Here is a 26,796-nt window from a genome sequence, read left to right as displayed (position 1 = left end):
TTTTTACGATTTGCATGTCTTCAATTATAGAAACATCTTCTATCAAAAATATTTTTATATTATCATATAACGATATAAGATAGGAAATTTTTTCACCGTAGGATTAAGAATAAAGGTTACTAGTCATTTTGTTTCTTTTAAAACCTAGCAGGTTTATTTATTATCCAAACTATTTAGTTTTTCGCTGATTAAATATGAATAAGTGAAACCTATGTCTTTGATTCAAATCTCAATTTTAAGAAATGCTCGAAAAACTATTCATCTGCAGTTATCAATGCATCTTTGTGTAAGAAAGAATGTAACATACGTTTACAATTTAAAACTTCAAACAGGCACAAATGTATCATTTTCTTTCACTACATACGTATGCATCATTGTATTTTTCCCATGCTCTTTCTTTATCAATACAAAAATAAAAACTTTTTAAAATAACCCAAATAATGTGCTTTAAAAATCATAAAAAGTACAAGATGCAATCTTCAGAATAATAAGAATTATTAAGAAAAAGCAGTTATTTAGAGGTAAATCCTGTTTACAATAGTTATTGCTAATTTAAGGAGTTTTCACATGCATTTGCATTTGAGTATTGAAATTGCTAGTGCCATGTGTTGAGAAAAATTGTCAATGTATCAAACCTCCTCTACCTCCCTTAATTTTCGTTGATTACTGGAAATTTTAACCAAATTTCTTTTTAAAATTTGTCATCTTAGCTATTCATTCTCGCTTAATTGCTGAAATCAAACTGTATCATATTGTTATTTTAATGTTTCCTTGAAAGAATGCATTTTGATGTGTGTGTGTGAGAATGAGAGAATAACATCAAGAACCAAAGAAAATAGACTTGTATCTATTTTTATTGCAGTAACATCTCTTGGTAAAAAATAATAAGATCCCTTTGAATGAATTAAACATCGATGAAACAGAAAATATCTACTATTTGAATTGTTTAAATAAAAAATGTAATTCTTCGCACTATTTTACTATCTTAACGTAGAAGAAATTGGGCTTTTACAAGACTGTATATCGTCAGTACACAGTAGGATATCTTACTATTGTTCCTGGGATTTTATGTCTCACTGTTGCTCTGAGGGGACGATACATATATACGTTTTTCAAAATTAAAAGCAGGAAAATTATTTATGAAATTACAATAAGTAAAAGGAGAACAATTAATGTATAATAGTACTTTCCTCAAAACATTATTCTTGATTTTGCTGCAATACATTTGTACTTTAAAATCGTTGTGAAAATTATTATTCCTTCCCCATAATTGTAACAAAATTAAAGATACAAAAATCTTTAAATGAAATTCTTAAATTATTTGAAAAACTAGTACTTATGAGGAATTTGTACGTGTCTCACTTCGTCACTGTAGTTCACTTTTCAAGTATTTCGTTGTAGAACAAAATACTTCTATTGTAGCCGGTCACTAATAAGTATCTTCCAATTATCTGTATAACCGCATAAAATTTGGTACAGCTTACGAAGGAAGAGTAGCAACTCAACCATCAAAACTGTTTCACCTTTCAGACATTTCTTCGAAAGAAGTCAACTATAATAAAACATTCCCACATTGTGTTTCGGTAACTGTTGCTTTTTTTTTAAACAAAGTAACTTCAGTAAGATCATCATGCAGATCCTTATAATTTTCTTCCGTGTCTCTGTTGTTATCACAGAGATATTTTATAAAAAATAACTGGTGGGATCAAGGTGAAATAGAACGTAATAAACGCTTGCTTTAAATCTTTAATATTTTTGAGGGAGAATGATGATGAAAGCAGGGATCTTTTCACATGTTTATTTTAACGAAAATACTACAGTAAACTCCCGATTATCCGCGGAGTTGGGTGGCACAAGTGCCGCGAATAGTAAAAATCGCAGATAAACCGCAAAAAGGCTGAAATGAGGAACAAATAAGGTAACAATTGTTCCATCTAAAAAAAATGGCTGTATTAATCCACTTTCTACAAGCAGTAAAAATATATACAATACAGTAAAAATGTTTTTTATTTTCGCCCAACACAACATCAACAAAGAGCAAATAAATAAATAAAAAAAAACTTTCAAATTTTCAAAATTAATTTGAATTTTGAAATTTTGAATTCAAATTATGTTTTTCGCAATCATGAGCTGCGACAGGTCCCTACACATTGGTTACTACCCCCCTCACTTGTTTTTAGAAACGGTTCCTGTCCCTCCACTTGGGCGGTTACGTGTGCATAGTTGTGTATGTGTAGTAATGTGTGTGGACGTAGACCTGTGTGTATGCACGTTGGCGTGAGTATGTGTGTAAAGGCGCGTGTGTGGATGTGTGTGTGTGTGTATGAGCGTGCGTGTGTGTAGGATATGGACGCCACCGACCAGAAGCAGCGGCTACCGGGATTAGTCGCGCCTGCAGAGGACGTTGGGGTTGAAAAAGGAACCGGACATCAAGGACGGTCGAATGAAAACAATAAGCAATCGTGATTGCTCAATAAGCAAATAAATGAATAAAACAAAAGCAACTGCGCTTAAATTTACAATTTTTCGATGCAAAAAGAAAAAAAAGCCATTAGTATTCGCTTTTTGCTACGAAAGCACATATTGAATGTTGATTGACTCGCGGATAATCATAAGTTTAGTGCAATCGTAAAACGAACATTCACATAGTGCACGTCTCACGATTTTCTTGCCTTCCTTGTTTTGAACCGCATCTTTCTAAATAACGTCACTATCTTTTTGTTTCACCACACAATACTTTTTATAATTTTGAGACATCTGTTTTACAATACATTTAAGAAACCTTTAAGAGATATTCTTTTAAATTGAATTTCTTTCAAATTTATCATTTTAATTTCCTTTTTGCCTTTCACTTTGCCTCCATATATGTATATATACTATAGCAAACGTTTATAGTAAACTTAATAAATTACATTAAATAAACAGATATTGCGCCGCAGTAGGATTTGATTATTATTAACAATGTTAATACTAAAAGCTTCATTAATGTAATGTAACAAACACATTTCTGCCTTATCACAAAATATAACGAAGTGAGCATACAATTTTTATGCCTTACATCAGCATATACCGAGAAGATTATCCTCTGATTGTAGCAGCTACGTAACATAAACTAAAATGTTACCAAATATGTGAGTGCAAACAGAGAAAAAATACCTGATAATCCCTGTACCCTACTAAATATTTTACTGTCTCAAGTTTCCCTGCGTATTATCTCGCATACATTGTTCATAAATAGTAAAACAATATATTTTTCTGATAAGCAAATTCAATTTGCGTAATTGTCTACTGTGCTCTTTTTGTTGCATTCTTTAAATAAACTTCGTTTCTAAACGGTCTGCAATTTGTAATTTAAAAATACCGGACTCTCTTACGATAAAAATACAATTAAATTTTTAAAAGTAAGTGATGAGCTTTTAAGTTCTATCGTTAGATGTCCAACTTTTTTCAGTTTACTTTTTCAAATCAGATTCTGTTTGTGACTTTTGATTTCTTCTGTCTTAAGATGATATAAAAAAAAGCTTAACTACTTTCAAACTGTTAAAATGGATTCCTTTACTTAAGCTGTTTTTTTAACCATTATTATTATTATTTGTAACTGGCAAAGTAAGACATTTTTCATAAATTTAAAATATCTTTAATATTAATTGATTTTGATACATACATTTCACTTGCATATTTCATTGTTTTTAAGTTAATATAAACTGAACTTTCGATCCATATTATTTTACATTTTTTAAATAATTGCTTGAAAAAGCATTTAAATTTATTAAAAAACTTTTCATTTAAGGATTAACTTTCCCCTCCCGCTCTCTTAAATAGTTAATGAAAACGTGATTGTGCGTTGTACAGATTAACCTTTTCATACTTGGACTCAAAACATTTTCAATTTAATTGGAAAGCAGTAGTTTCAAATGAAGAATATATCACTTCAATTCAATATGTAAGTATTTTTACTTCAATTAATTTATCTAAATATCCTTATAATAGAGGAAAATAGGATATACAAAAATAAGGAATACAAAAATAATTTATTTGTTCATGTAATGAATTTTCTGACAAACATGTCTGCTGAAATTAAATTTCTTTTCTGAAAGCGTGGGAGTGCAGAATGAAAATTTTTCTGATCTATAGATTATATTTTCCTTCTTTGAATAGAGTATTTTAAAATTACCAACCTTTCTGCCTACTTTCAGTATAATAATTAACTTTGTTCGATGGTGGGTGGTTTACTTTTCTCTTTTGTTTAACAGAAAATAGGTTATAAAACAGTTCTCGTTTATAAAATTGATTTCCAGTAAACGCTTTCTAGGCAAACTCTGTTCCAAAAATGAAATTCTTGAATTTATTTCACCAAACCTTTAAAAAACCAACTAATGAAACTTTACACAACTCAAATTTAATTAAAAATTCTATTCGAATAAAATTCAACCATTCTTGCTCAAAGTGGACACATATTTTATCTTTACAAATAACAACAATTAATTTTCTGTCTTATTTCTCTGAGAACGAAAGCTCTTGCGTCTAAAATTTTAATTAAACTCCACTGGCATTGATTTTGGCATTGATTTTTGCTGGCATTGATTTTCATTCTATCACAATACTTTCTCGGTAAAAGTTTTTAATTTGATTATGGGTGTTAAAATTATATGCTAATAATCTGCATAAACTGTTCATCTGCTTACTTTTTGCACTTTTACATATTTCTTTCATCAAAATGTTCCCTGAATTCAGTGATTGCAATACCAAACCAAAACTAATTCCGGTATTAGGTATTCTTTTGAATGCGATATCGGTATCAATAGCGACATAAGAAATTTTCCAAAAAAAAAAAAAAATGAACAAAAATATTCTCTTTGCATCGCCTTATTACACAATATTATGCGAAAAGTCATGTAGTAGTAAATACAAATTGCAAAGGTAAAAATCAACACAACAAAGGAATAAAAAATGGCAGTCGTGGGGCCTCCCGACAGAAGCTATGCTTTTATTGACTAACATAAGCCTATTATGTTATATTAAAACGATAAATCGAATTAAGTTCGAGTTAATATAATTAAATTTATTAATTCAACGTTATCCAGTTTAACTGAAAAGCTTCTGTCTGCTAGTCCCGTGACTGCCGTTTTTTTAACATTCAAAAAACATTTCATTCTTCCGGCAGGGCTTGAACCGCCAACCACAGTCGAACGCGATAGTCGATTGCGCCACGGAGGCTTCGCTACAGATGAAGTTAAACAATTTTACATAAAGAAAGCTTTGCACATGCGCGTCAAAGGTAAAAGGTGGAACGGAAGCATAGCTTCAAAAATTGCTTTCAATGGTCAGAAATTGGTATTTGAAAACAGATGGAAACTTCGTATGAATTAACATGTAGTAATGATAACAAATATATTTGATTTGTAATTTGTTTTTTCCTTTTCCCATGTTGTCTAGAAAAAGAATAAACAAACATTAATTTTAAATGTGTTACGGGAGATTCATCATAATACGGGGTGCGGACCTCGAGCAAAATAAGGTTGGGAACCACTAATGTACTAGCATAAAAAAATTCTATGTTTTAGAAAAGCAATGTTTTAAAGCAGTGATGTTTTGTAGTCGATGAATTTCAATACAGTCTGACCACGGATTGTATGGAAAGACAAACATCCGTTTTACAGCCGGAAATAGACGAATCTATTATTTTTAGTGATGTCAGCTTTTGCAGAAACAGAGTCTCAGTCAAATGAGTGGAGTACGCGCATGAATATTTTGCTTTTCCCTCTCATTCAAGTAGATTCGTCTTATCTGTACGTTTGAAAATTCCATACAATCCGTGGTTGATCGATGTTTTGTCACCGGTATCGCACCTCTAGTTTCCTCAAAAAGTCTGCTTCAAGTAAACTTCAAAGGGTATTTCTGGCAATTGAGTCATTCATATAAAAACTTTTATAAATGAAATAAGTTAATTAATAAAATAAAAAAACTAAATAAATATTTTTTTAAATATATAAATAAATTAAAAAATAAAAATTTTAAAAACACATATAAATAAATAAACAAAAATATAAAAACAATTTAAAAATATATAATAAAGTAAATTCTAGATCCTGGTTCAATCTTGAGCACATTTCCAAATCTCAATCACATGTAGAATGCTTGAGAATAATCTTCACACTGCAAAGAAAATGCGTATAAGTACGAATGTAATTGATAATAATTGTGTGCAATAGGAAAATGAAAGAATAGCACTTAAAACTCTATTTATAGCAAAATCACTCTTAACCATGATCCCCAAATACCTTTCTCTTACAGGCACTTTTAAGTCATCAGCTTAAGTAAACAAATGTAAGTAACTTCTAATAAAAACAAGGCTCTGTAATACCCTTTGTGTGCGTGCGTGTGGTTATGAAAAATTTTATCTGCCTCGTCATGTAAATGTCTTTTTAAGTTGTTGTATTTTTACACATTTATTTGAATTCTTTTGATAGGAACTGGCAGAAAAATATAATTGTCTTTATGTATTTCCAGTGGTATTTCGGGATATCTCTTAGAGAGAATGATAAACTATCATTTCCTCTACGCCAAAAAATACGCCAAGGTAAATTATGCCCAAAAAAAAAAAAAAAAGAACTTTATATTATAATTAAAGATAAAGGGCAAAAAATAATTTTTTAACCAAAAATACGATGTTTTGAACCCGTAGTGATGCAGATTCTCTAATCAAATTAATGTTAAAACATTTTGAACTTATAAAAAATATATTATCTGAGAAGCATTAAAAAGTTGATTTTTTTAGTTTTAGATTCATAGCTTGATAATTTAATAAATATACCGTTTTAAAGGTCACAAAAGATATTTCTTTTTTTTTCTCTCTCGAACCTATGAAAATTTTGAAGCAATAAAAGTGTGACAAACTTTGTTGTTTTTTCGCGATGTGAGTATTTTAAAGATATTTATTAGCTTCGATTAACTTTATGATGCTTGGATTAATGAAATATTTTTCCAGTCGATCGAAGTTGAGTATTTAGTTTGCTTTTCATCTAAACTAAAAATTTGGAGCATCGGCTGATTAAACCAAATGTCGAATAGCAGTCGAGCATCCACTACAATTATGTTAAAAACTACGATCAAACTCAAGAATCTTATAGAATTTGGATTAGTGTCGTGGACCCTACTAAATACCTTAATATTTTTTCGTTAATGTGATGTCTGTTCCTTATTCTTAGAATGTGAATTCAATAAATCACTCGACGTGAATTGCGGAATTAAAGGTTGAACTTTATTTTGAAGGGAGCATTAAAAAGGAGTAAAACATTTCAGAACTTTCGACCTACACTATTATCTTTAACATGATTCGAGTGCGAATTTAAGCAGTTCTTGTGAAATACACTGCGTAATTTCAGCTTTTCTGACATGCTTTGCCTGATGTAAATCCGTCTTAATTAATCATTTCATGGCCCGTTTGACTCGGAGCGAAAAAGAAACAGGTAGACAGACTGCAAAGTGCAATCTTATTCTTGCATTGCATTTTTTCCTACGACAACCACAGGAACAAATATTAAGAAGGGGTAGAAAATGGGAGAGGGGGATTTATAGAAAAAACCATGGGCACACTTCGGAACAAAGCGACGGCCCGTGCTAAATCGAGTTATAGTCTGCGGAGGGGCCGAGATGAGTCATCCTCACCCCCTTCGAGAATCTCCGTCCCCCTTCGGCAGTCCCAGAGCCAGAGGAGTCCCCAACATTCATTATGCACCGATTAATGGATTAATGGCTGTTTGATGGATGGAGAAATTCGGAACTGGCGAAGGGAGGGCACTCGCTTGGCACCCCTCCTACCCCGAGCGTTAATCGCCGTGGGTTGACTTTTGGGCTTTTCCGCGGGGTGATACCTCTTGCAGGGAAAGTGGCCTTTTCCTACGTCTGCAAAAATTCCTTCTTCGTGTTTGTGGATAACTGAAGACTGGAAAACACTAGCCAAGACAGAATTTTCTCCTGGTGGTGGGAGCGGGGTGGGGCTAACGTGTCTGAACTTTTTGGATGGGGGGGGGGGGTCCTTACATGGAAAATGTATTATCAAAGAAATACTTTCAAAGTCCAGGGTTGTAGTTTTGGCTGGACAAAACTGATTTTGGCCATGCCACTGGTAAAAACCGACCAAAAATGGATTTTACCACCATAGAGCTGGTCAAAACTGTATTTTATTAAAGCACATTAATATTTGTGTACACATAACTTACATGCATAATGTTGCACCTTTTAGTGCATAAATAAAGGCGATAGGATGTTCATTTATCATAATCGAAGAAATTTTTGAAACTGATTCATTGAGTTAAATTCAACATTTTTAATATTAACATTAAAAACTGTTCGCAACTAAGACAAAGGATACGAGTTTATTAGGAACACTAAACAGCCTGCAACACAAATAAACTAATAGCTGCTTTTCAATCAACTTGAAACATGTGTTCAATTTATTAAAACATAAGTAATATACTTTAAGCGAATTTTAAATTCATTTTATGCGCGCGAGACGATGAAAAAAGTATATATTGTGCTTTTTATCTTGGTTGGCACTTATTTAAAAAAAAAACATTATCATATACTTCTGCTGTGATTCGATCAACCTTTTGGAACCTGCAGTAATTTGTTACTTCCCTAGGTGTAAAATTAACTCTTTGCTTAAATATTGAATAGTTACTGATTATGGGATTGCTTTTTCACATTTCTTTTAATTATGTACTCATTAATATTCATTTCGAACTTTATTATTTCCTATATCCTTGTCTAATTGCCAAAACTGATTTTATCCAAGCGGATTTTAACCGGTTTTATCTATGGTTAAATCCACCACTGGCCGAAACTCGTACAACCCTGATTACTACACAAGGATTAGAAATAAGATTGAAAATCACGGGTTTTGAAAGGTGGGAAATAACACTCAAAACCTCAAGCAATAAATAAATACCTTTGTGCCAAAGAATAACAGGAAGTATCCAACGTTGTTTAGCACAAATAAACAGATTACAGAATACACGTGTTTCGGGGTTTCAAGGAACTCCTTTTTAAATTCAAAGGTGTGAGCTTCTTAGATGTAAAGACACCCAGTAAAAGACTGGGTGTGGGGACCCTTTTACTGGGTGTCTTTACATTTAGAAGCTCACGCCTTTGAATTGAAAAAGTGGTTCTTTGAAACCCCGAAACACGTGTATTCTGTAGTCTGTTTATTTGTGCAAAACAACGTTGGATATTTGCTGTTACTCAAAACCTCTTTCTTCCTAGCACCTCTGTTGCCAACTATTTCACCAATCATTGCACATCTTGCACATCATTCTGTAACAAGCTTCAGATTTTAAGCCAGAAGCATGAATCATGCATCTGTCCAACAGTAAACCTTTCCAGTCGATGTTCATCGTTACAAAAATTGCTCAAACTGTCCAATTACTTGTAATCTAACTATGAATCTGAGCAATGAGCAGTCCTAATTTTACAATGCCTTCAGTGCAAATTCTTACGAACTACTTCAGAAAATTCGAGTTCAAAACTAGGACACCGGAAATAAACCTTTCTGAAGCTATTAGTGTTTTTAAATTCGGAGACAATTTTGATGAACTTTTTTATCGCAGGATTTTTAATTAATTTCATGCAATTTATTAGTCATTATCCCCTTTATCTCTTCGTCCCAATGAGATGATTATAGATGTTTTGACGAAAATGCATGCATAACAACATTGCTGGAAAACTTACAAATACTTGAATTTTCCCCCAGAAAGGGCAGAAATGTGCAAAAACAGTAGTAATAAGTTTTTAAAAACAATGATAATTAGTGATAGGGGCAAAATAACGTGTGCAATAATCAGTCAAAAGAGCGGTTTTTTTTTTTTTAATTCGACCAAGATTCTTGTTATTTTGGTAAACGAGCTGATGTGTGCATCACATGACTTCCTTTTACTCAAATTTTAATGTCATTTTCCCATTATTGGCAATTTTAATGTGATTCAATAGTTTACTCTCTAAATATCACCACCAGTGGCCAAATTAAAACAAGATTTAAAAAGAAAAGAAAAGAATATATGTATTTTTAATTTGAATTTTTGGCATCTTAAATTCAAATTATGTTTTTCGCAATCACGAGCGTGTGTGTGTATGAATGCGCGTGTGTGTTTATGTAGGCGCATGTGTGTGGGTGCGTGTGGGTGTATGTATGCATGTGTGTGCGTGTTGTGTATGCAGAGTTGTATGTGTGCGCGCTTGTGTGGACGGTTTCCGCAAGAGGAGCAGCATCGTGACGCCGGTCGACGCGACGGTGGTACTGGCAGAGGGTGCTGGTGGGAAAATAAAATGATAGCAATTCAAAACAGTCAAATGAGAACAATAAGCAATCGTGATTGCTCAAAAAAAATAAATAAATAAATAAATAAAAATTCGCCAGATTTGTCGCCAACTTGGTGACAAAACTTGGCGACCAAAAGACTGGCGATACATCGCCAAGCGCCCGCCAAATTATAACACCACTTGAGTTTACATCGAAATTAACAATGATTTCCCCCCAAAAAGGGGAAAAAGAACCCCTTTGGAGCATACGAATGCAACCAAAAAGGAAGGTGCACAACTAGACCCCACTAGGAGTCACTTACAAATTTCAACTTTCTAGGACATACCGTTCTTGAGTTATGCGACATACATACGTACATACGCATATACGCACATACATACATAAGTGCATACGTACGTCATGAGAAAAGTCGTTGCAATTAACTCGGGGAATGTCAAAATGGATATTTCGGGTGTTTATACGTTCTTAGGCACTTATCCGCGTGTGGTCGGGTCGAAAAAAAAATCTCAACATTAATTTGGAGGCGAGCAAAATGGAAATTAAGGCCGAATTTTGAGTGAAAATTTTTTCGCGAATACAATACTTCCTTTTTTGTAAAAGGAAGTAAAAAACATCAAAGAATATTTAGCTAAAGAATTATCCTGTGAAATAAGAAAAATAACAAAAACGTTTGCCATGAAGCGTTGATTCTGAGATTTCTTTGAAATGGCTTTTGAAATCTTTAACAATAAATTGGAGTTGAGGGATGGATATTTGTTGCCAAGAGTTGAGAGGTAATGCGAGACAAAAAACAGAAGCTTGCACTTTGGCATTGTTCAGAGTGGCTAATTCCAGTGAACCAGTGAAGGATTAGTGATGGTGTTGCTTAGAGATGGAAGATCTCTGATGGATAGGGCGTTGGGTAATATACGGAATGCTTAAGAATGGATACTAATCAGAAGCAGTTGCTAAAGGTTATTTTCAGAAAAATGTTTTCACAGATGGAAAAGAGAAATCGATCGGATTTTAGCCGTCTCATTTCCTGGTTGCAAACATACTTTTGTCGATATTATTGGAAGAGCGGTAATTCAAGATGTGTATCAAAACCATGACTTGTACTTTGGGAAAATTGGTTATGATTCAAGTAGGGGAATGTGGGGCAAAGTGAAATAGTTAAGTAACTCACTTTTTTCAAAATGAGCAGTCGAACATTCGTTCGGAAAATTACGGTACATAAAGAAGGAACAATATACTTTATAATGAAACTGGCATTTAAACATTATTTTTTTATATTTGGCAGTAAATTTGCACTACCAAAAACAGGTAGAAGTTTTTCACTTTTTTTTATCATGGGGGCAAAGTGAAAAATACAATATTTTTCTAATGAAATATTTTCTATTCGGTTATTAAACATGTTTTTGATGAAATAAATGGGTAAATAAAATAATGAATAAATAAATGAAAAGGAAATGAAACAATAAACATAAAATAAATAAGTGAACATAAAAAATATAAAAAATGAAAAAAATAAATGAGTGAATAAAATAGTGAATGAATAAGAAAATAAGTGAATGATTGAGTAAATAAGGGAATTATTAAATGAAGAAATGTAAAGGAGAGAAATAATTAATAAACAAATACGTAAGTGATTTGTAAAAAGGATTGAATAAGTACATAAATGAAATGAACTATTTCACTTTGCCACGCGTGTACTTGACTAACTGTTCAAATCATTTAAAATAGAAATTAGCTTAAAATTAAACAAATAAATACTCCACTTTATATAAGTAGGTCTCAATTAAGGTTTAAAATATGAATAACAAGAACTTTTGTCAGTTAATAAAAAAAAAGACTTACTTCAGAATATTACAATATGAGTATCAATACTTGAAAATTGCTTGTATTATTATATTCTTTGATTTTCAGAGGTAATTTTTTTCTTGACTGGAATAGATTACATGTGATACTAGATAGTTAAAATATTACTAGATAGGTGGCGCTAGAAGCAGAGTAAATTTCACTTTGCCCCGCCATTTCACTTTGCCCCGCCATTTCACTTTGCCCCGCCATTTCACTTTGCCCCGCTATTTCACATTGCCCTACATTCCCCTACGTCAGGACGTTTCATAAAACTCATTAATTAAAAGTTTATGGATTCTATTCTTTATTTTTATAAATTAATTTTGCATTTTTAGAATGTATTGCTCTAAATTTAACTACACTGCATTATACTATCTTAACTTCAACAGGCAAAGCTACATAGATCAATCTTTCTGTGTGTGTAACAACAGATTTTCACTCTTGCAATATTGCTTTTGATCCAAAATTGCTGTTTAGAACAAAATAAAAACTAGTTTCTTATACACCATGACTAATATAGTTAACAAAAGTAATTGTTCAACATAGTATTTTACACTAAAAAGTTACACACGATGATGGAAAACTTATCTTTAAGCAAAGCATAAAACAAAATCACATCATATCTAAGCACACTATAAAGTATTTATAAAATTTAAAAATTTATTGAATACTTAGAGAACTAATCTTTATTTTAAAAGTAAGCTAAGTGGATTCATCTATTGTATGAGATATATTACAGTTCTGACCAAATTATTAGACTACAGAGTTTTTTTTTACACTATTTGTACTAAAATACTATTTATTTTACTGTTGAAGTACAGCACATACTGTACACTGATCATTACGTTATTTTAGCATAATTTAATGTTTGCAGGTGGTAGCACTGTCTGCTTTGTTTATATTCTTTTTTTATCTACCTACCAGGAACATAACCTCGATCAGCTTAAACAGTTCACTAGTTCTTTTTATTAGTGTGCTCTGTTATATTCAAAGTTAGCTTTAGGTAATTAGTGAATATGTGTATTGTGAGTATATATAATAGTGAGTATAAACAATTTTTTACCTCCTTTTTTAAAAAGTTAAGAAATGGTGTAAACCTTGTGAAAAGTATGCCAAAAATACTTAAAATGCTCATCAAGAACAAGGGAATGCATTCTAAATATTAGATAATTATTTCACTGTTCGTTAATGTGTCTACAGTTATGTAATCAATAAAGAATTTGCTTTTAAAACAGTCTTAGTCTAATAATTTGGGCAGCGCTGAATGTTTATAAAATATGTAAAATAATTAATATCTACAAATTTTTCAACATTTAATTTTTTTTTAATTTTTTAATCTGATTTAAACGAAAAAAATCCGATTTAAATAAAAAAACCGACTTATTTGATTTTTTTAAAACAATAAAAAAAATCACGAACCCTGCTTTAAAGTCACGGAGTTGGAGTCTATTCTTTTGCCTCCGACTCTGCAGCCCTGAGATTAACGCATGCATGCACTGCTGTCAAAGTTACTGAATAAGTTTGTTTTGAGCAATAAAGTTAGAGCGTTGTTACTTATTTAAAAAGAGGAAAGCCATCATGTTATTGAAAATGCTTTGATATTTTTTTAACAGCGGTCGGAAATCGGTGAGAGGAGTAATTAAAATTTCTTCACTTCACTTTATTTTCCAGAACTGAAAAAATCGAAAATTTTACGAGCATTTATATACGATTGGAATCATTATACATTTTCTTCTTTATGGAACTTTTTCAAATATACGTGTAACTTTTCGCTCCTTCTTCAACGTTAAATTCTTTTATACGCAATAACTGCCCGATCAAACGTTTGAATGAAATTTTACTTCTTCGACGTTAAACTGCCATTTTAGCAATACTCAGCAATTTTGAAAACAACTTCTAAATTCATCGTTCTGCTGATTGAAACGTGAGATCTTGTTGTTCTTCTAAACAGAATAGTTCCCAGCCCCACATGGTATAATTAGTAACTTATGGTATGATAATTAGTAACTTATGGTATGGTAATTAGTAACTTATGGAGGAAAAAAAATGTTCATTGGCCAGACTAGAGCGAAATATTTAAAATAGTTTCTGAGATTGGCCTGATTCACAACATCTTCTGCAGATCTTGGTGTCAACCTTTGGAATCTGGTTCAATGGGAAATTCCATTCTATGTACGATTTTGCCGACTGTAGTATTAAATTATTGGAATTCCAGGGTTCAGAGCAAACATCGTGTTTTAAAGATGAATGAATTTGAACCCACCAGACAGCCGACTAAAGCTTCAAAAGTGTGAGATGACGCCGGATGTCTTCAAGAACAGTAAACAAATTAAAACAATAAAGAAAATAATTGCTTAAAAAATTTTTGTGGGATTTTGCAACAAAAAGGGTACAACTTGCTAGCTAAAAACAGTGGCACATAATTTTACTGCAGTTTAGAGTGACAACCGCAAGTAAACCTTAAATCTTGTGAATGTTACTCAAAAATATGGTTAAATTAACGCACCACACTTGTAGTAACGCACCATACCATTCAAATGAAGCTTCTATTGATTCTAATTCAACAAATTAAAATTTATTTTTCAAATATTCATTTTCACAACTTATATTGTTTTGAGTAAGGAAATGGAAAATATTTGATGTCATTGGGGTATATACATCAGCGAAAGTAGCCACTAATTATTCTTGCATCTGCAGACTATACGGGTGCTCAGGATTTTATTGAAGGTGCAAAGACGATCATTCAGTTGATACAGGACTTAAGGGATTATGCCTCCGTGGACTATGGTCTGTACTAGAATATTCATGCCAGTATCTTTACTAGTTACCAGCACAAAAAATTGCGAAGAAACTTAGAAACGTGTACAATAACCATATTGGAATTAAAAAAATGTATAAAGATAATTGGTTCATTTATTTCATTTTTAATTTTTTGTTTCTTTATACATTCATTTATTTATGTTTGGCTATTTGACGTATTAGAAAGGAACGGAGATCACGTGACGCATGTCCCAAATATTTTAAATGGCGCTAGCTACCAACAAAGCCTGATTAAACGCTCTCGCAAAAATATTATTTATTCTCATTCAAGCAAGAAATGACAAGAGATAAATTCTCAACTTTTTTTTCGCTGATATTATCTCGCTGGGGTGGTTGTTTGAAAATTAATTTTCTCTTGTTTAAAAATACTTATAACATTGTTTTGTTATCAATTTTAGGCCCTTCGAGCTTTGTTGCGAAAGTAAAACCTCGAAGTCCAAAGGCAGTATTTTTTGGACTTTCTAACGATACCAAATTCTAAAAGACTGGATAATTTCTTTGCATAGAAAGAACCATTTAGGGGTTTTAAAAACGAGTCTTTTATTAATATCCCTCAAGAACCACATTTTTCTGGATCAAAGATACCGAAAATCCTGTTCTGCATCCCTGGCAACATGTATGCAAAATTTTATGACAATCGGTTGAGTAGTTAATGCATGAAAGCGTAACAAACAAACGAACATACTTTCGCATTTATGATACTAGTAAAGATAATCGCAAGAAGAATTTCGACAATGACTTGCTTACTATACGTGCAGGCAAGTTGTAGGCAAAATTACTCTTGACTTTCTTTCGAGAGCTATTTGCATTAGCTATTTTCAAAAGGTATTTGTGCATTTGAAGTAAAATGAACATCTTCAAATGCTTAATACTTGTCTCTGATATAAACTTTCGATTTTGATAAATAAAAAGAGACATGCTTTCTTGAATAGCAGTAGTGGAATACACATGCTTTCTAGAATAGCATGTGTATTCCACATTCAGTAAGATGAGAACATTTTGTAAATAATACTAATTTCAATTATATAATTTAGAGCAAGAACATGAAACAAATTTTGGGTTTATCCCCCCCCCCCCCAAAAAAAGCGAAATAGGTAGAATGGTGTTGCATATAATAATAAAAAAACGTCGCGAAATTAATTGCATATACTTGTTTCAAAATTAAATGAAACATTTTCTCCGATCAAAAACGATCATTTTATCAAGCCTTTCCCCTTCCACGCGTTATAGAATAACTTCTTTGCAGATTTAAAAGGCGTATCTAATTTTCCCTGTAATATTGTATGTTAACGCTTTGCATCATTCCCGCTATCTTGTTGATAATGAAGGTAAAAAATCTGCAATTTTGATGTAGGTAATTTAATAGAAAAAAATCTAATACATTTCATGGAAGTAAAATAAGTTCTTTTCCTTCTGAATTTCAAAAAATGAACTGTTTTTCTTTCCCTTTAAGTTTATGTATTAGTACGAAACCATTTCGGAGAACTATTAAAGTAAAAAATGTGCGGTGAGCTTGGGAAAACGTGGATAAAGTGTTCAGCAAATAGTTTGTGGTATATTTCTTCTGCTCAACTATGGGGAACAAGATTAGAAATGTTTTTTAAAAAGTTATTGCATTAGTTTTTAAATAGAAAAACGAAAAAGAGCAATAACTGAACTTTCAAAAGTTGCATCTAAAATAATCCGTATTTACATTGCTTCTTAGACTATGAAGTTAACGATGTTATAGCACAGCTCTAAAAAAAGTTATTTACTTTCTGATGGTTTCTGCATAAAAGTTAAAGTTTTACAGTTGAATTTATTAGAAGGTATTACGAACTTTTTAGTAGGGGAGTGTGGGGCAGAGTGAAATAGTTTGGATAACTTACCTTTATCAAAAAGAGAGAAGTGGAAGGTTTTTGTAAAAATTACAGTTACGTAAGGAAGGAACAATGTACTTTGCAATAAAACTTGTATATTGGTTTTAAATATTATTTCTTGATATTATTTTTTATTTTCAGCAGTAAATATTTACCTTCATAAAAATGGTGAAGGGGAGGGGGCGGAGTTTTTCCTGTATGGGCATAGTGAAAAATATGATTTATTTTACTGAATCTATACTTCGGAGCCTAAGTCCGAAACGAGCAATTTTTAGAATATTACGGCTTTTTATGTAGAATCTTATTCCTTATCGAGTCATCACAACGTAATTCTACAGAAGAAGTCCCTTTATAATTATTTACCAGCCTAAAAGAGCGAACCCCATCATATGTACCCCCAAGTATGTACCAGACGAAAGTTTTTCGCTCTCCTACACACTAAGAATAATGTGACTTACGTTAGTCTGGCTCTGAGGTACAGATGTTTTCTATTTAGTTATTAAAAATATTTTTCATAAAATGAATGAATAAATGAATAAATAATGGAACACTAAACGAATAAATAAATAAATTATCTAATTAATTAAAACTGTATAAAAATAAACGACTGAATAAAATTGTGAATGAGTAAGAAAATATGTGAATGAGTGTACAAATAATAAATTAATGAATGAAGGAAGGTAAATAAAGTAATTGATAAATGAATGTGTAAATGATGCAATAAATGAATGAATAAGTCAACGAAATGAACTATGTCACTTCGCCCAGCGTGTACTTGACAAATTGTATTAAGCATTTGAAATTAAAACAACTAAAGAGGCACTTTTTTGAGCATCAGTAAATCTCAATTAATAGTTAAAATTTTTATGACAAAACGTGATCATTTCACACAAAAAAAAAAAAAAAAATATTTTGGATAGATCAGTAAAAGATATTGTAACAGAATGTTACAATATGTGTAGTAAATATTTGTATATGCTCTTTTGATTAATTTATTATTTGACTGAACTAAACTATACGCTTAAGAACATAATTAAAATACTGGTTGATAGCTGGTGCTTCAAACTGAAAATATTTTACCATTTCACTTTGCGCCACACTACTCCTCTTCAATGTGCGAATAATAAAAATTTTCTTTCAATCATGACTTCAAAAATGAGTGAAAAGGTGCGCTGTACACAAACTAAGAGACTGATATTGTGTTGTAAAGGCAATAACCAAAGATTCTTTGCAATAACTACTACTACAACCACTCTCTCTCCGTTGCTCACTCTTTCTTCCACATTCGTTTTTCCCTCATTACACACCGACCCACTCCACTTTTCATCTGGGCTCGTGGGTAGAGAGAAAGAGGGGAGAATGGGGATTAGCAAAGATGCCCCTCTACGGAAATCATGCCTCGCCTGATGCTGGTATTAAATAGTGCAGAAGCAGTGTGAAAAGTGAGAAATGATGAGAAGTGTTGCTACAGATGGCGGGAAAGTGCAGACTGATTTAGAAAGTAAGGGGATACGTCCAGGGATACCAGCTGAGCAACCTAAGAGGGATTCTGAAAGAGAAAAAAATCCTTGATGTCCGGCAATGTTTGAAATCCCGCATTTTATAGAATGCCTACACAAATAACGTGGCAAGGCACGTGAATCTTAAGGCACTCTTGGGGTTCAGAATTTGTCACTTGCACTTATTAATTGTTACAAATGTTGTAAATGGATGTTATTTTTATGTTAAAAAAAATCATTTTTCTGTCATCTTGTTTAGTTTGACATGCATTCCATTAGTTTTCATTCAAATTACATTAGTTTCTGAAGCTTTGTCTGTTAGAAATTTAGCAAGCTTTATGTGCAATTTTGCATTGAAAACTATGCTGCCGTGGGAAGGTAAAGCGTAGTCACTATCTGCGAATTTTTCGTTTTTGTCACTTACTGTAGTTTAGCTTCATTGGACTAAAGCACGAAAAATGTTTCAGCATTCCCTTATTGTCAGTGGAGAAAACAAAATGCGTTTTCACGTATCTCAAAACTCATTTCTGCGGATACTGCGCTTAACCTTCCTACGGTATTAAATTACTTCACTTGGCGTAAAATAAATTAGATTTTTTGAGAAAATTTTTTTATTACAGAATGTTATTAATTAGAAGGCAGTCAAATTGGGCTCGGCTGTTTACAACAAAGCATTAAACACAGAAATTAGTGTCGGTTCTAGTGGATAAAAAGTGCTAAAACACAACTTAATTTTTTTTAACTAAATATATTTAAAATCAAGTGATGAGTCAGCACAAATTACATCTGTGGACTTCTTGTTTCTAGGCTTTTACCGTTTTCCTGGGAAACGCGTCACTGATAAACATCTAATTTTATTATATGAGAAGATGGTGTGTTCAGTTTATCCTTTAAAAAAGTTATATATGTTTCCCCGTTTAAGAATTCTTTAGTTTGTTTCGTTTAAACTATTTTAATTGCTGCTTTTTTTAGAGGAATATTTTTTCCGTTTTTTAAATTTTATTATTTCACAGACTTCTGAGCCAGAAAATCCGATCACACTGCGCCGTTTCTCTTCTTGAAGCGTGTTGGTGCATATCTGAGACTTTCATTCCACAGGGGTGTTTGAAACAAAGAAAGAATTAATGGGAGATTCTGAGAAGCAAAACACTGGCAACATTTTCTACAGTTAAACTTACGCTTTCCAGCGAATGGTTTCCGAGAATCTTTCATTTGCATTGCATTCATTCTTGCCTCTTTTTACAATGGAAAGCGCTTCCAAGTGAAAACAGCTGTTATGGGTCGTCCACAAATGATGCCATGCCTTAAGAGGGAAGGGGTTCGTGAAATTGTGACAGGGAGTCGGATTGGGGGTTGGGGGCAACAAGAAGTTGGACATCACATATTTTTTATAACAATGTGCTTGTGACAAACAGTGTGACATGTGACAAGATGTCATAAGGGGCAAGCGGAAGTGTGACACTTTGTAACAAAAGGGAGAGGAGTCAAATTTACTGAAAAGGAGGTGACGTCATTTGTTGCCAGCCTCTATCGTGATTATCTTCTAGTTTCCAAATTTATTCCTCTGTATTAACTTATGTATGCGATTTGATGTGATATGATTTGATTTTTCATCAAGCAATCATGATTGCTTATTGTTTTCACTTGACCGTTTAGAAGATTCCCGCTTAAAAAGTTTTACCTTTGAGCCTCTGAAAGAATCTTCAAAGTAGATTCCACTCTCTCTCTCTCTCTCGCTCTATCTGTGTGTTATTATGTATATCTGCGTATTATTTACAAATAAATTGAGTCCGACAAATTGTTCAAGAAATACAATATTCAAGTATATCTGTACAATTTAATAGTAATATCGAAAAAGATTTCAAACTTTAAGAAGATTTCCGCTTAAAAAGTTTTACCATTCATCCTCTGAAAACATCTTTGAAGCGGGTTTCTCTCTCTCTCTCTCTCTCTCTCTCTTGCTCTCTGTGTGTATTATTATGTATATAGTATTTACAAATAAATTGAGTCCGACAAATTGTTCGAAAAATATAAAATTCAAGTACACCTGTACGATCTAATAGTAATATCGAAAAATAGTTGTGACGAAAAGCCAATGCAATTGTAACATTTTTAACAAACTAAAAGTTTTTTTTCCCCCTCGATGAGTTCCCTCGAAAAGTTTTTCTTTCGATGGTGTACCAAACTCACAAACTTTAACTCGAACTTGAAAAAACCACCTCTATTTTCTCTTCAACGTAAAAAAAATTCAGTTTTAAAACATTTAAAATGTTTACTAAATATGTAGCAATCTGTTATGCAATAAAAGAATTGCTTACATTCGGCATTAATGCGATAAAAATGTTAGAGGATCCAATCCTAAATGCCGAATTTCTTGATACATAATTAAGTTTTCCTTATAAGCTAACCAATGCTATAAAATGTTTTGAATTATTTTCATGACAATATATCTAAAATAATGAATAAAAGTTTCATAATATAACTAGTAACAATTTTCAACTTACATGACGATTTTTTTTTTTTTTAATTTTTGCGATTTCATGTTTTTGTATAAAAACCGTGAATAAAACGAAATTAGTATTATTTCAGAGCGTCAAGATTTCTTATGAAAAACTGCAAATTTAACGATAAAAGAAGAAACAAACTCACGATTAGCTTCAGTATCAGTTGCGTTTGATAAACTTGGCAAAAGAACATTCTTGGATTTGTTGAAACAGCTGGGATATATTGGCAGACATCGACCTTACGCCGAGGAAAGAGGAGGTGTGCACGGAATTTTTTTCACTCTGGAATACATTTATGGTAGTTCAGTACACGTTACAGGCATCATGTGTTTACAAAGAACATTCTCAAATCGACGATTAAGAGTGATATTCCAAACCCGTAATGACAGATCTATACTCATTGTGTTAATTGAGAAGTTTCAAGATTTGGCACATGTATTGTCATTCAACTCTGAAAGCAATTTTTTTTTTTTTTTTTAAATGTAAATGGAAAGGAAATTTGTTTTCTGAAATAGACAGATTTATTGAAAAACTGGTAACCAAGGTAATTTTTACTTTCCCGGGGTTTTGTCAGACTGTCTGTCTCTCTCTCTATCTATTTACTGAACCCATAGACAAAATTTGCTGTTTAATACTTGTTGGTCACTAAAGAAATAATCGGTCGGGAAAATTTCTGTCAGAACCTGCAACTTATTATTTAATTTGGCAATTCTTGTTATTGCTTTTGAAGTTCTCCGTGTCGCTGTTCTTTTAGAACTTGATTTCCTGTGTTAATTTACATATAATAATGTATTTTCTAATTTAGATAAATGCCTCTTCTGTTGCTTATTCTTCTCTTTCTATCCCCCCCCTTTTCATTATTGGGGCTATTTTAAATTCACATTTTTAGTTGCATTATCATTGAATAATTTCTTGTAGGGGAAGATCGCCTATATTGGACCCCCTAAGGACAAGAGACCCGTGTCGCTAAATGTGAAGCAAAACAAAAATAAAAAATTGGGCATCTAAAGTCAAATTTAATTAGGAACCACCATAGGTACTTACATTTTCTGTAAATATGACGACAATTTTTTCAAAAAATATTTTTGACAGAGTTGCAAAAGTCTAATTTAGGAATATATGCGCCTATATTGAACCATGCGCTTCCTAAATTGAACCGTAACAGTAAATGATATAATAATTTGCATTTGAACTGTACAGTCTTTTTACAGGATTTGCAATAGAATTTCCTTTGTTTTGGGCTAACTTGGCGCATTGTTTATGAACCCTCTGATGGAATTTCATACACTAAATCATGCTTTGCACTTCATCTCTATGACAAATTTTGCAATACCAGTTGTTTTGTTTGGTTTTTTGCTCCTTGTTTTGCGGCTTTTTCTGTTCTCTGTCCTTTTTTCTGTATCGATGACGTTAGAACGTTTGCCAAAGTAGATTTCCTTCTTCTGCCTTCCATTTTTTATGCAAAGGTAATATGTGTGCCACCTTAACAAAACCATCAATAGAACCGGCGATCATAACTTCATTAAAACTAACCACTGATTCCTCGGAACTTGTATTATATTTATCCGCACATGGTTCTTGTGCATCTTGAACAGCTGACACCGGACATGTAGCATGTTTACTTTGTTAGTCTCATCTGGACTACAAACTTCTGACTCGGTTGCTGCAAAGTCGCTGTCATTAAACACAATTGTACTAACGGGTTAAACTCCTGTTTCAGAGACTCCAGTCACAGAATATTGACCAGAACCAGATTTACCTTTTTAGACACCTTCTAAAACCAAGAATGATAGAAATTAATGTAGCTTTTAATTAATAAAGAAATCAGCTTTGAAAAAAATGGTTAGAGAGCACAAATTTCAGTCAAATAAAAAAAATAATTTTATCTAACGAAACTGAAATTGAAGCTTCTAGCTTAAAAGAAAAGAAGAAAAAAATTATATTTTATGAGGATGAAGCTTCTAAGCAATTTTCTTAATAAAAACCAGTGTGAATGCTTTAATAAGCCTTAATATATATTTTAAGTTATCCTAAATGCGCATTAAAATGTCCCAACTAAATCCTTTTCGGAAAAAAAATTTTAAAGTTTGTTTGAATTTCATGTTCTTATAAACTGGACTACCGGTTTTTGTAATTAATAAAATAGCCAGTCTACAAGTAACGTAAACAAGCAGAAGTTTCAGTCAAATTAGAAAACTATATTCCGCAAAATTGAAATTGAAGCTTATTGGATAAACACCTAGTCTTATGGATGGCAACTTCTAGAAAGTGTGCTTGAAAAAAGCAAAAAGTCAAAATGAATTTCCTGAATTAGTATTAAAACATGCTGAAAATAATCCTAACTACGCTCCTAACTACGCTATTAAGTTACACTAATCACTCATTTTATAACGTGATAAGTAAAAAGTCTTGTTTATTTACATATTCTTATATTGGGCTACCGGTCCGATAGAGGAAAATGTTTTCAGTCCAATAAAGGAAAACACGCCATTTTTTATTATTTTATTTATACCTTGTCAACAAGCTTCCCAATCGTCCACGTAAATACATTGCTGTAATCCCCATTAAATACTGTTTATAATACTATAAAAGCAATTTTCTAAGTTCACAAATTTTAGTATTATTCTACTAGATACAAGTTCTAAAAATAAGATCGAACACGTTTTCAACACAAATCACATCGTAGCTCAAGCTATGCAGATCAAAATGTGATGAAATTTCATCCTCAAAGGTTTCAGACACGAATCTTTGTATTTCCACCGATAAAGTGTAGCACAGAACTCTACGCTAGACTTTAAGCCCCCGGTCCAATTTAAGCGGTGGTCCAATATAGGCGGTCTTCCCCTACTCGGCTGGAATAGAATGGTGAGTTCACCTGATAAGTTACTACATATCCGTTCACTTATCCGTTTACTTATTCATTTATTTATTTTTATTTATTTATTTTTATTATTATTAATTAAAATTTGTTTAATTGTTACTTTTCTAGTTTTTCATCTCTTTAAATATTTTGATAGTGGATTGGATAATAAATTAAAAACGACCTAAGTCCAAAGAAGAAAAAATTTCAAGATAGCCAAAAAAAGAAAAACTTTTCATGTCTCATGCAATCAGCACGATGTTTCAATTTTTTAGCTGTTACTACCGAAGTCTGCACTTCTAGCGTTCTTCGCTCTGTTTTGCTTGGTGTTAAGGCCTTTTTTCGTTAATAAATATATACATATAACTTCGCTTTTTTTTTGGTACTTAGGTCGTTGTCCATTTCTATAGTCATCAATTAATGCTTTTTTAATTAATTATTCTTCTATTTACGTTTAGTTAGCACATTCATAAGTTTTACCAATTCTTTATATGTTATATATATATATATATATATATATATATATATATATATATATATATATATATATACATATATATATATATATATATATATATATATTAGGGTGTCCAGCAGGAGGCCTAAAATTTATAATTTTCTTCAAAAACGTCAAGTTCAAAAATTATTAACGAGCACATTTTCAAATCAACATTTTTGCAAATGAATAATAATAAAATAATGCATTTGAAATGAAAAATTTGACTTAAATATAAAAAAAATCAATATTTTAAGTACTATGTTGGAGACTTATATTGCAAGAGAGCAAAAATTGTTATTCAATGCTAATTATTGGATCTACTGTTTTAATTTTTTATCTTGATAACTTCTTAAAATGTTCTTTACATTTTTAAAACAATATAGAAAAAAAATCAATCTTTTGCAGAAAAATTGCAAATTTTAGACCTCCTGTTGGACACTTAAATATCTTTTGATTTGGAGAAATATTTTTGTGGTACATGTAGGACTATAGGGGCAAGATTTTATCAACATGAAGTTTCGAATTTCCAAAGAAAAAAAATTTTCGAATCGGTCTAGTACACAGTACTGGTTCACATTTTCAGGCGCAAGTCGGCACGGGTTGCCGTTGTTCAAATTGTATGAAACATTTTTTACAATTGTTTTGACCATAAAGAAAAAATATAAGAGGGTGTGTGACTAGAAAAATCGACTTTCGTTTTTTTGGGGGGGACCCCTCTAATATATATATATAATAATAATAATAATAATAATAAAATGAGAAACCTTTGTATGGTAATATATAACAAATGTGCATATATAATTTTTCCAATAAAAGGAGCAAACCAGCCTAAGAAGTCAAAACAACATGCGCATTAACGCACTTGCTTACTTTCTTGGAAAATTGAGCAACTCGTTGTTTCCAGTCATAAACCAGTACACGCCTGTCCTCTGTCCACAGACAGAAAATGTGTACCTTGGAGAGCAATGCATCTGCCGTTAAAACAAACACGATGCAAATTGAAAATTCCTCGGATTTTTTTCACCGTTGCTTTTGTGTTTATTTACCTTTTATCATAAACCTTTATGGCCACGAACAACATCTACATTTTTAGCCTTTAATTCCTTCCCAGCAAAAACAAATGCAAGATTGGTCTCTGTGTAGTAAAAGTTCCATCTTTAAATTTTCCGAATAATTTTTCGGACTTTTGATTAAATGATGGGAAAAGCACTTTCTATTCAAAATCCACGGTTCTAACGTAAGGGGTGCTGCAGCAAATACTAATAACAACTAAAAAATATTATTGAAAAGCAAAAAAAAGAGAAACAATTTGTGTTTTAAAAAGTCAATAAAACTTTTATGAATTGTCAGGCATTATCACAGACGGACGAAGGAATAGCAAAGAGAGTGGCTGCTAGCCGAAGCAGTGACTCCCTTATGGGCAGCACCTTTAAGGGGCGTCAAATTTTTAGTATCAAAATTTAAAAAAGTAAATACAAAACGAATTGTCAAAATACAATTTGAAAGTCAGTATTTTTCCAAATTTCCTAAGTTTTCCCAATTGTTAAAATTATCTTTTTCTTTTCTTTTCTTTTCTTTTAACCTTAATTGCAGGGCTGCGCGAGATTTCTTTTTTTTTTTTTTTTTGGAGTGAAGGCAATGATACGAGCCACTGATACTCTTACATTTCTGGAGAGTGTTGAGTTGCGAATAATATTTTTTGTCCGTGTAAATCTTGAAGGCATTCGTTCTACGTCGTGAGAAGATGAGTGAGAGAAAATGCACTCTATTTCATCACCTTATTTTCGGAAAACATTTACCTACAATGTCCTAATTGTGAACTGAATCGGCTCGAAACAGTCTTCGGAAGCGGTTAACGACGGCTACTCGCAATTAATCGAGTGTAAAAGTGGTTTGCTGATCAGCCATCCATTTTTTAACGCACTTTACCCTCTCTCTCTCTTTTTCCAGTACTTGCTTATATCTTGTATTGGTTTTCCTTAATTTAGTTTTGAAACAAAATGGGAACGATTTATTATTGATTACAGTAAGTAGCTTTTAATTGTAACTCAGCTTTGTTGTTTACCGATCTGAAGAATTGAATCAATAATATAGAAAACAAAACAACAGGGTTTTTTTCGCCCTTGAGGGTTTTTTCCCCTTTGAGGGTTTTTTTTCCGGAAAGCAAGTGAATTTGGGTTATTTGTTTTAGAAACCTGTAGAAATCTACTCTACAAGTTTTTTTTTTTTTTTTATTGGTTTTGAATTAAATATTACGTTTTAGATTTTGATTTAATAATAAAGGCTTACAGAAAAACAAATAAATCCTTGTCAGATATCAAACGTTGGTTACTTCAAGCAAAAATAGAACTCCCTAGTCCAAAACTTAGACGAATAAAAAAAATAGACTGAGCATTACGGCTGCTTTTACGCGGTCAACATAAAAACGTTTCTGACCACTATGAAGTCATCGTTTGGCGTTTGCCTAATTGAATTGTATAACTTTCAGCTAACTATGGTGTTTCCTGTAAAATAGTTAACAGTGACAGTTTAATTTTATCATGATGGATGGCCATAACCACGTCCTATCCAGACAGTCGGTGTGATTCCAAAACTCAG

General features: G+C 32.1%; 1 long non-coding RNA gene across 1 annotated transcript in view; it reads right to left on the bottom strand.

The window, feature by feature from the left end:
• Positions 1-4,878: 4,878 nt before the first annotated feature.
• LOC129232260 (uncharacterized) overlaps positions 4,879-26,796 on the bottom strand; it is a 128,583-nt gene continuing 106,665 nt past the window's right edge. The window contains exon 3 of the long non-coding RNA XR_008581334.1: positions 4,879-6,156. This is a non-coding gene — a long non-coding RNA (uncharacterized LOC129232260). The remainder of the gene's footprint in view (positions 6,157-26,796) is intronic.

This window comes from Uloborus diversus, chromosome 1 (assembly GCF_026930045.1).
Source record: "Uloborus diversus isolate 005 chromosome 1, Udiv.v.3.1, whole genome shotgun sequence".
NCBI lineage: Eukaryota > Metazoa > Arthropoda > Arachnida > Araneae > Uloboridae > Uloborus > Uloborus diversus.
This window is presented reverse-complemented; position numbering and strand designations above follow the sequence as displayed.